The 10,789-nt window shown below is 37.3% G+C and overlaps 1 pseudogene; it reads right to left on the bottom strand.

The window, feature by feature from the left end:
• Positions 1 to 2,681: 2,681 nt before the first annotated feature.
• LOC128594337 (neurotrophin receptor-interacting factor homolog) lies at positions 2,682 to 4,527 on the bottom strand (annotated as a pseudogene).
• Positions 4,528 to 10,789: the final 6,262 nt, after the last annotated feature.

The raw sequence follows: 10,789 nt of genomic DNA, 5'->3' as shown, positions 1-10,789 counted from the left end.
GGAGGACCAACATTAGAAATGAGCACAGTTCCTTCCCCTGTGCTGAAATCGGAAATGCAGTACCGTGTGTACAGAAGCTGGTAGGTAGGTCAACGGGGTGGCAGAAAGTCATGGAGGTTCCCTTCTGATTGCTTCAATTTTCCCAGTGAAGTAGAAAGCCAGTGTATCAGTTGAGAGTGAGTCTAGGGGAAGATGCATTGCAGGTTTGGGAAGAGAAAATAAAATGTGATACATGTCCATAGTCAGAATAGTAGGTGGTTGGATGGTATGAAACAAATAAACAACAACAACAACTAGGATTCCTAGAAAGTGTTAAAGGTCACTTGAGATCTACAGTCACACATTCAAAGCAAGATTGGCTAATATCAATGTCTATTTTTCTCCAGCTGCTTTAATTGCAGGAGTAGCACAAATTAGGCAAGGGGGGGGTCCACGCTTGGCAGTGGTCTCTTCAATTGAAGAGGTAAGAGGTGAGAGAAAGGTGATAGAAGGTGTAAGCAAAGGAGTGATGATAGCAGTTGACTATGGAAATTAATCTGGGGTAAGAAGAAAAGAGAGAGAAAAAAGGATGAACCAGGGAAAAGGTCATAGAATCAGGTTCTACAGGAAATGAGTTGGGAAGGCAGGAGGGCGGTAGACAGAATGAGAAGGATGCATGCAGTTGACATGGTTTGATTTTATGCAACATCAAATCTGCCTTTCAAGCCTCTGAGGTGTCCTTTTACTTTGCAATTGCATCTTTGGTTTTCATTAATCTTTCTTTACTACATTCACCTTCCTTTTGTCATCCCGTTATATTTTTATCTAAGCTTATTTGCTATTTATAACTTTCTGTTCCTATTTCATGCAGGCTTTGTCTTCTGAAATGTTCCTAGAATGCCATGTTTAGACATCTATCTTAGTCATATAATGTTTATAAATATAATATAGCTTTTAGTTTTACAGGTGATACATGTACCATATATACTTTCTGTATTTATTTAGTGGCTTAGGTGCTTAAAATTACATGTGCTGTTTCAGCACTGATTATATGTATATGAGTATCATAAGCTCATAGTAGAAAAGTGGGAGCATAGAAAGAAAATAAAATTATAAAATTTATGTCTCAACACTCAGAGATAGCCATCACCAACATATCTACATGTGTACTTTCAAATTTTTTCTATACATTTTCAATAATTGGGACTATAGCATATACATCCCACCCTTTTCACTACACATTATGCTATTTTGAACATCTTCTCATGTCATTATTATTTAAAAGTGCCTGAATTAATGCACAATATCAATGAATCAGCAACACCTAAATATGCTTATTATATAATAAAAGTGGCATTTGAAAGTATCAGGGAATGATAAACTATGTGATACACCTCATTAAGACAACAACAACAACAAAAATCCTTTACAGATTAAACTGCATACAAATTTAGATCTTCTATATCCCAAAATATATATTAAAGCAAACTAAACAATTGACAGGCTTGGCATAAATTTGGTGACATGTGCTATATACAAAGTTTTGCTGCCCTTAATATATAAATAGCTATTATAAATCATTAAGAACAAGTGAGTTCTAACAATAAAACTATAAATTTTTACTCATCATATAAAATAGGCAGCATTACTAATCAAATATTTTTCACCTTTTTAAAAAGAAAATATTTTTACTACTAATATCCATTACTAGCAATAGTATAGAGAAATTGTTTATCTCAACTGCTATGAATGGTTGAAGTAAAAATTGGTATTTTTCTGAAATAAAATGGGAATATATTAAAATTTTAAATGTACTTAAGAAAAAAGAGAAAGAAAATTTTAAATATACTACAGGTTGATTTAATAGTCTTCTAGAAATCTATTCTTTCTTTCCTTTCATCCTTCATTCTTTCCATCCATCTTTTCATTTTTCTTCCTTCCTTATCACTTTTTCTTTTCTTCCTTTTTCTTTCTTTTATTCATTAATTTTCCTGTCCAATCACAAATAATAAATTCCTTTCATCATTCCCGTTACTCCTCACAACAGCCCATGAAGTGGACAGTGATAAAACTCCACCTGAAACATAACTTGCAAATATCTTCTCCCATTCTGAGAGCTGTCTGCTTGCTTTACTTACTGTGTTCTTGGCTGTGCAGATGGTTTTTAGTTTGATCAGATCCCAGTAATATATTTTTGGTGTTGCTTCAATTGGCGGGGGGATCCTCCTCATAAAATATCCTCCCAGGTCAATTTCCTCAAGTGTTTCCCCTGCACACTGTCAAAGTATCTTTATAGTTTCACATCTTAATTTTAAATCTTTTACCCAGTGAGAATCTATCTTTGTTAATGGTGAAAGGTATGGGTCCAGTTTCAGTCTTCTCTAAGTTGCCAGCCAATTCACCCAGCACCATTTGTTAAATAGGGAATCTTTCCCCTAATTTATGTTATTGATAGGCTTATCAAAGATCAAAAGATAATAAGTAGCTGGATTCATCTCTTGGTTCTCTATTCTGTTCCATACATCTACTTCTCTATTTTTGTGCCAGTACCATACTGTTTTGATCACTATAGATTTATAGTATAACCTGAAGTCTGGTAGCGTGATTCCTCCTGATTTATTTTGTTTCTTTTTTTTTGTTTGAAAAATTAAATCTTTTTCCCAAATACATTGACAACTCTTCATTTTTTTTACTCTAATTAAAAGAATGGTGGTGTTGCCAGTGGTTCTTTGGTTTGGGGAATGTCCTCCCTCTGCTTCTTTTACATTCAGTCCCAATTCCCAACCATCCAAATGCATGTTCTATTGCAGGATCAAGTTGAAAAGGCACTGTCTCTTCAACTGGCTTGAGAGCTATGACATAGGCTGTTTCTTCTTCCACTTTGTCCTATTGTGGGTTTTCTGGTGCCCAATAAGGTGTGAGCTCTGGGTGAATGCCTTTCCACATTTGTGGCACACATATGGGTGCTCCCCAGTGTGAGTCCTCTGATGCCGAATGAGGTGGGAGCTCTGGTGGAAGGCTTTTCCACAGTCCTGACATGGGTAGGGCTTAGCTCCAGTGTGAGTTCTCAGGTGCTGGGAGATGGCTGAGCAATCATTGAAGGTCCTCCCACACTCTTGACATTCAAATGGTCTCTCCCCAGAATGAACTCTCTGATGCTGTGTAAGGGAAGAGCTCTGAACAAATCCTTTCCCACAGTCCTGACACACATACGGCCTCTCTCCAGTGTAGATTTTCTTATGCACAGAGAAGTATCTTGGGTTCCGAAACATTTTACCATATTCACTGCACCTGCAAACTTGGCTCCCCTTGTGAATTCTTATAAATGTAATCTGCTTAGCACTCCAGCTGAAGGTTTTCCTACAACCACTGCCTTATTTGGACTTTTGTCTTCCATGATTCTGATATTTTATATGTGAATTATGTTTGATGTTCTTAACCTATAAGCCACATTTGTGCAAACGTTTTTTAGGAGACACCTTCTGGAGCAAAACCTGACTTGTGTCAAGACAAGTGTTTGCCTGAGACTTGGGGTTTTCACAAGGCTCCACCTGAGGGAGGACTTTTTTCAGAGCAGACCCCACTTGTTTCAAAACTTTGGGACATTCAGGTCCACTGCTGCAAGACATCTCCCAAGGTGGAAGATGTGGCACAATCCCTTGAGAATTCTTGTACTTTCAGGCCTTTGGCTGGTTCTCCCTCAGAAATGTCAGAATTTGGAGTTAACTGCTTACTTTCCGGTGTAGTCTCCCATCCCACAGAGACCAGGTGCCCGAATGTCTCCAGCATCACATCATGGTACTCAGTCCTTTCTGTTGGGCCCAGCAGTCCCCACTCCTCCCAGGTAAAAGTCCATAGCAACATCCTGGAAAGTCACTGCTTCCTATGAAGTCACATGTGTTGTCTGCACAGGAGGATTCTCAGGCAGGGCCATCTCTGGCTGGATGGCTGTAGCCTTCTGCTGCTTCTTTTCCTGCTGGGCAGGGACTTTGAGACAGCAGGTGGGGTCCTGTGAAGGCTGGGCAGGTGGTGTTTCCTCCTCAGATATCCAAGTATCCTCCACCAAGGCTGCCACCTCTTCGCAGTCCTTTGGGTGCTGTGATTCCACCCACGTCTGGAGTTTCCCAGGCAGTGCACTCAGGAACTGCTCTAGCACTAGCAGCTCTAGCATCTGCTCCTTGGAGTGAATGTCAGGCTCCAGCCACTGGTGACAGAGTTCACGAAGGTGGGTGAGGGCTTCTCCAGCCACTGGTGACAGAGTTCACGAAGGTGGGTGAGGGCTTCTCCAGCCACTGGTGACAGAGTTCACGAAGGTGGGTGAGGGCTTCTCTACCACATTCTCATAATGAAATTGCCGAAATTTCTGACGAGGAGCCGCAGGATCAGCTGGATGCTTGCCCAGCTGTTGTACTGCTTCCTTGAGAATGTCAGGACTCAGGACCCCATCTTCAGCATAGAGAGCGCAAATCTGGGCATTCCGGGCACCAGCTACCTCCTGTTCAGAGTAAGGACCTCAACAACCTCAATGTTCATCAGGGGATTCTCAGCAGGAAGAGGATCCAGTTGAATTTTGATCTGAGGCCCAAGATATTCTGGAAAGGTATCTTGAGGAATTCCTCTCTCCAACGGCCAGAATTCTTCTGCTTCCTCTAACTGAGATACTACATCTGGCTTGGAAAGCTGATGTTACAGGACCAGGTCGTCAGAAGTCAAGAGGCCATACTTTTCTCTCTCTCAATCTGTCTTGGGAATGGGTGAAGTCCCGGTGCATGCCTCACAATGGCACCTGTCGGCCACCTTTATTTTGTTTCTGAGTAATGTCTTGGCTATTCAAAGTTTTTTCTGATTCCATATAAAACAAAGTAAAGTACTATTTTTCCAAATCTTTAAAGTATGTCATTGGTGCTTTAATGGGATTGCATTTAATTTGTATATTGCTTTGGGTAGTACGGAAATTTTAACAATGTTGATTCTTCCCAGCCATGAGCATGGTATGTTTTGTTTCTGATCAAAGTTTGATAATCAGAATCCACAGACAGCTTAAACTTACTAATAAGAAAAGAACAAGTGATCCCATCTCAGTCTGGGCAAAGGACTTGAACAAAAGCTTCTCTGAAGAAGACAGGCTCATGGCCCATAGACACATGAAAAAATACTCATCATCTTTAATCATCAGAGAAATGCAAATCAAAACCACTTTGAGATATATCTAACTCCAGTAAGAGTAGCCCATATAACAAAATCCAAAAACTACAAATACTGTAGTGGATGTGGAGAAAAAGGAACACTTCTGCCCTGCTGGTATGAATGCAAGCTAATACATTCCTTTTGGAAAGAAGTTTGGAGAACACTTAAGGAATTAAAAGTAGACCTGCCATTCGATCCTGCAATTCCTCTACTAGGTATATATCCAGAAGACCAAAAATCACTTTACAACAAAGACATTTGCGCCAGAATATTTATTGCGGCCCAATTCATAATTGCCAAGTTATGGAAGAAGCTCAAATTCCCATCAACCCATGAATGGATTAATAAATTGTGGTATATGTATCCATGGAATATTATGAAGCCTTGAAAAGATGAAGACTTTCCCTCTTTTGTTTACATGGATGGAGCTGGAACGTATTCTTCTTAGTAAAGTATCTCAAGAATGGAAGAAAAAGTTACCAAGGTACTCAGTACTATTATGAAACCAATTTATAATCCCTTACACTTTCATATGAAAGATAAAACACAGCTATAGTTTTGAAAGAGGGAAGAAAAGGGCAAGGGGAGGGGAGAAGGTGGGTGGAGGGAGGATAATTGGTGGGACCTCACCTATGGTGTATGTTTCAAGGGACATGTCAAATCTATTATGAATAAAGTATAAATATCTTAACACATAATAAAGTAAGTGAGGTGAAGGCTATGTTAACCAGTTTGATGTAAGCATTCCAAATTGTATATAAATCAGCTCATTGTACCACATAAATGCATTGATGTATATAATTATGATTTAATAAAAATGGATAAGTAACAAAAATAAAAATGAAGTTTAATAATAAAAATAAATGAATAATACTCCACCTGAAAGATTGATTGGAACTACTAGAGTCTCCTTCATGGAGGAGATTATTAAAAAAATTATACTATCTTTTCCTATTGAGTACAGAACTAGTTGAACAACAAAATCATGGCAACCAACGCCATTGAAAAAAGAGAGACAGCTGAAAGTATAGTCATCTGCAGAAGAAAAAGAACCTTTTGTGTATTAGTACATAATAATCTGTTCTTTGTAGCAAAGCTGATACACCTTTTTAAGCTTTCCCGACCATTTAGCTATCATATCTCACATGGTCAGCTTAGGACCACATGAGCCCCAATGTGAGGTAGCCTTTCTCTTGGGCTGAGATGAACAAGGTGCATTAGATATTTAGATCTTTCAGATATACTACTATACAACCATGCAATCCTGAGCCCACATACACACATGTAATAAGATCACTGGGCTAGCAAATACCACTTGACAGCTTTCAGTGAGGTTGAAAAACATGGCTTCAGAGCTATCAGGCAGGATTTCATCATGAATATAACTCCAGAATCCCAGGTGCGGACCACTGTGTTGTAATGTCTCATTCACTTCTCTATTCATTCACCCATTCATTTATCATGTAAGTACTGAGTTTGGATTTTGACTCAGACATTGGGGAAGTCATCCTTAAGAAATCTGTACCATTTTAAGAAAGAATTCCAGGGTCTCAACAGACAAAGAAATCAATATGAGAAGAGCCTCTAAATTTGGATGTCTGAGATGAAATAGATCCTCTATTCAGTAGGTCCCTGTGTTTGAGCCACAAGACCATGGTCTCATTGTATATTTATATTGAGTATTTGACCATATTTAAAGCATTGAAGACATGGTAGAATATAAAAAATAATAACAATTTTTTTTGAAATAATGATATTTTCCTGGATTCCTGGAGGCAAAATGCTAGGTTACCTCTCTCACCCCTGAGTCTATCTGCTCTCTACACCACTCAACTTATCAGTAGTCACAAAAGGGAAAATCTGTGTAAAACGCACTGTACTCAAAAGAATTTGGATTTTGAAAAGAGAAAGACCAAACTTCCTTTATTTTGCGTCATCAGCAACTATTTAAGGACCCACCATTTGCCAAAGCTCTTTGCTGCTATTTTAAGCAAGTTCTCACAGGTATCTCAAACCCAGTAGCATACATTTTAAAATTGTTGAAAGAATTTCACAATTGTAAGAATTTTTACTTGGAATAGTGATTTTTTTCTATCTCTAGAGGTATTTAAGATTAAGCTAGGTGGACAATTGGAAGTGACATGGTAGAGGCATTTATGGTTTGCATAGGGAGCTGGACCACATAATTTGTATTGTGTGTGTGTGTATGTTTTATAAATATATATATATGTGTGTGTGTGTGCATATCTTTGTATAAATCTCTGTAAGTTGACCACCTTAGGGACCGTAACAAACTGGTCAACATACAGAGGTGGTCAACAGAAGGAACTAGGACTACTGCACTGATATGCATATGTGTCTATGAACATTAGGTCAAGATAAGGAGGTGGTCTTTGTAGGGAGGTGGTCAGCTATTGAGGTTCTACTGTGTGTATTTGTTTATGTGTATATATATATAAATAAATTTATGTGTAAGTATTTATAGTTTGAGTGTGAGAATCCTTAATGACTAAAATATATAGAAAAGATCATTTTGGAGATGTATCCTATGAGCATTTATAAAATGGAAATGCCATAATGCCATCTAAGCTTTTTCTTCTGCTTATCCAACCATTATCATTTAATTTATTTAATAAAACTGAGGACTAAGAAAGACTAGAAATACAGCTTCCAATAGAATGGTCCCATGCTGTGCTTACTGAAGTGATAAGCAATTTGCTTTTAATGCTAGCACATACCACTTAGTACCATATTTAACTGAAGGATGAAAATCACTCATTTTTCATCCACTTGCTTAACTGACACTTAATATAATCTATCCATTGTCACTGAACTTAATACAAAGGACATTTAATAGATCTTACTTTTAAATTTACAGCAAGCATTTAAATGTTTAATTCCTTCTTATTTATATTTTTCCTCCTTAGTAGAATTGAATTCCAAGTAGATAATGTATTTAGGCAATAAGTGCATGGTAGAAACAGGCAAAAATGATCTATGAAATTTTTTTATTTATAGTTTTTAATTATAATCATATCTTGTATTGTGTATAGAGACTGGAGGAGAAAAAGGTCAACGTGAATGACACGAGTCAATTTGTAATTAGAATACTAGAGATGAAGCTGCCAATGAAATCACAGAGAATATATGTATACATTTATAGCTACTGTTTTACTAATAGATTCTTGAAACACAATTATTAGCAATATAAATTATCCTTAATAGACTAAAAAAGACCGATGACTGAATTCACAAATATATAATTCCCCAGAGAGCCATCTTCAATTTTGAAATACATGTACTCATCTAAGGGAACATTATTCTGGTGCCTTTCACATTAGAACTCAGCTCTCACAGAACATCTGTTTACAAAGACTATCCATTTCTCTTTATTCATGGAGTTATTATTTGCAGTCCATAAAGGGTTACAGGAAATGAAAGGAATTGATTTGAAGAATAAGGTTACTTTTTTCCTTTCTTTATTTTTTTTAGAAACTAAGCATACATGTATAATAAAGAAAGTCAAAATTAAATAAATTCTTTTCATGCCCATGCAAACAGAGAGTTTATTTAAGATGCAGACAGTACCAAAATCTTACTTCAACATTGGACTGAGTTATAGGACTGAGCCCTGAAGGCTCATCAGATAAGTTCTTTTTAACAAGAATTCATGAAAACATGTTAGTAAATCTCTACCACCAAACACCTATGTGTACATATATTACAAAAGCTTAGACAAACTCAAATATTGACCTTGTTACTTAATATTTAATGCTCAGTAAGATAAGTTCAATGGCAGGAAAAACAAATATAAAACAATAGCAACAAAACACTCCACAGACTTGTATTTTAAAATACTGAATGACTCATGCTTTCCAATAATGTAGTAGCAGATGCCCTGGATTAGGAAAAAGGCGGTGGCCATGGGCATTCTTCAGGGACAGAAAATATTGCTTTCCTTATTCATCCTTCCATTGGGGCCACCAGTTTCCTAAAGGAAACATGGAAAAGGAAAAGCATCAGTTGGTTGATTGCCGATTCCCATGTTGTTTATTCAATTCACTGTCATATAGCTCAATAAATATACTCAGGTGAAATTTCACCCAACTAGAGACGTACTGAGCACTTACCAGTTCAACGTACAGTGTTAGGGACAGGGAAGGTCACTTATGTAAAGCAGAAAATGATCTCTGGCCTCACAGAACTTACATTTTAGTGAGAGAAGTATAAATAGAAGGGATGGACCTCCAAACTGGGCACGTTTTATATTAATTAGGAAATGGCATCTCAGTGGAAATTTACCACAACACTTTTTCAACCAGATGTATCAACCTTATCTAAAATCAAATGCAGCTTAAGATGCAGAAATACACTTATATGTATATTTTTATTCCTTTGCAAAATATTTTCTTTGTTTGTTGGTGGGGGGGGCCTTTTTTAGACTGTAAGTAAGAGCACAATAACTACCTGACCTAAGTCCCACCCTGTCTGCCTTTCACATCATCCTTGCAACAGCACCTGCTCACTGAGTTCCCACACGGTCATAACAAACACTCTTCTAAATTCTGTTAAAAGAAGATGCATTTATAAAGTTTTCTGTTAATAGGAAAGTCATGTTTTATTGGGAACAGCGAAGGTATGTAATTGGCATACCAAGCAGCACACATTGTCAAGTAAACGTGGAGGTGAATATCTGGTGGTCAGAGCTCTGAGTAATTATATTGCAGGAGTGGAAGGAAGGCAGGTAATCAGTGACAATGACACTTAAGTGTCTGAAGGAAGAGTCTAGCCTAAGGTGAGAAGGTGTGACAATTTAAACTATTAAGACGTGTTTAAAATGTTTACTAGTTTCTTGAAAGTTGAGATCTGTTGACAGAGATATTAATGTATGTTGATGGGTCTTCAGTTATAGCCATAGCCCTTAAATGTATTGATGGTATATATATATGCTACTTTCTGCCAACAGAGGAAACACTTTATGTAATCCTAATGCAAATGTGTTACCTTAGACTGATGGTATCTTAATAGCTAGACAATGATTAGAGGTGGAAATTGAAAAATCATGAGGATTGGACATTTTCACATGATTATCACTGTCAATATTGACCCCTCTCATAAACACTGCCTTCCGTTTGAGAAATGTGACCCCCCCTCAAAAAAAAATACTTTCTGTCTTTCCCTAAAGGTGCAGAAGAAGGCCAGACAGCTTAGACAGATATCCACTGTATTTATTGTTCTCTAATGGAGCCAAATTATTCTTAGTGATGCAGGAATTTTATGAGCTGTCAACGCTTTGATGGTTTGTTGTCCATTTGTGGTTATACATCAGATTCCAAATTTTCAGTTGGAAGAGGGGAAAGCAAGGAAGTAAGGAGGAAAAAAAGGCTATTTGTGTTACATAAGGACTGGAAAGAGGGCTGTGTTACCTTGAACACTTTAGAAAGAGGTAAGATGAATGCAAAGAGCCCACATCTGAGCCAGCCAGTTTGGCCTTGGTGGTTATTATCTTAAAATACAAAATATATGCTCTGTAAACTAACTTATTTAAATGATTTGGGGGTTTTTTTGGCTATAATCAATTTTTTTCCATTTTTTAAAGTTCCTTCTTGACAAAAATATAATA

The sequence above is a fragment of the Nycticebus coucang genome, chromosome 9 (assembly GCF_027406575.1).
Source record: "Nycticebus coucang isolate mNycCou1 chromosome 9, mNycCou1.pri, whole genome shotgun sequence".
Taxonomy (NCBI): Eukaryota; Metazoa; Chordata; class Mammalia; order Primates; family Lorisidae; genus Nycticebus; species Nycticebus coucang.
This window is presented reverse-complemented; position numbering and strand designations above follow the sequence as displayed.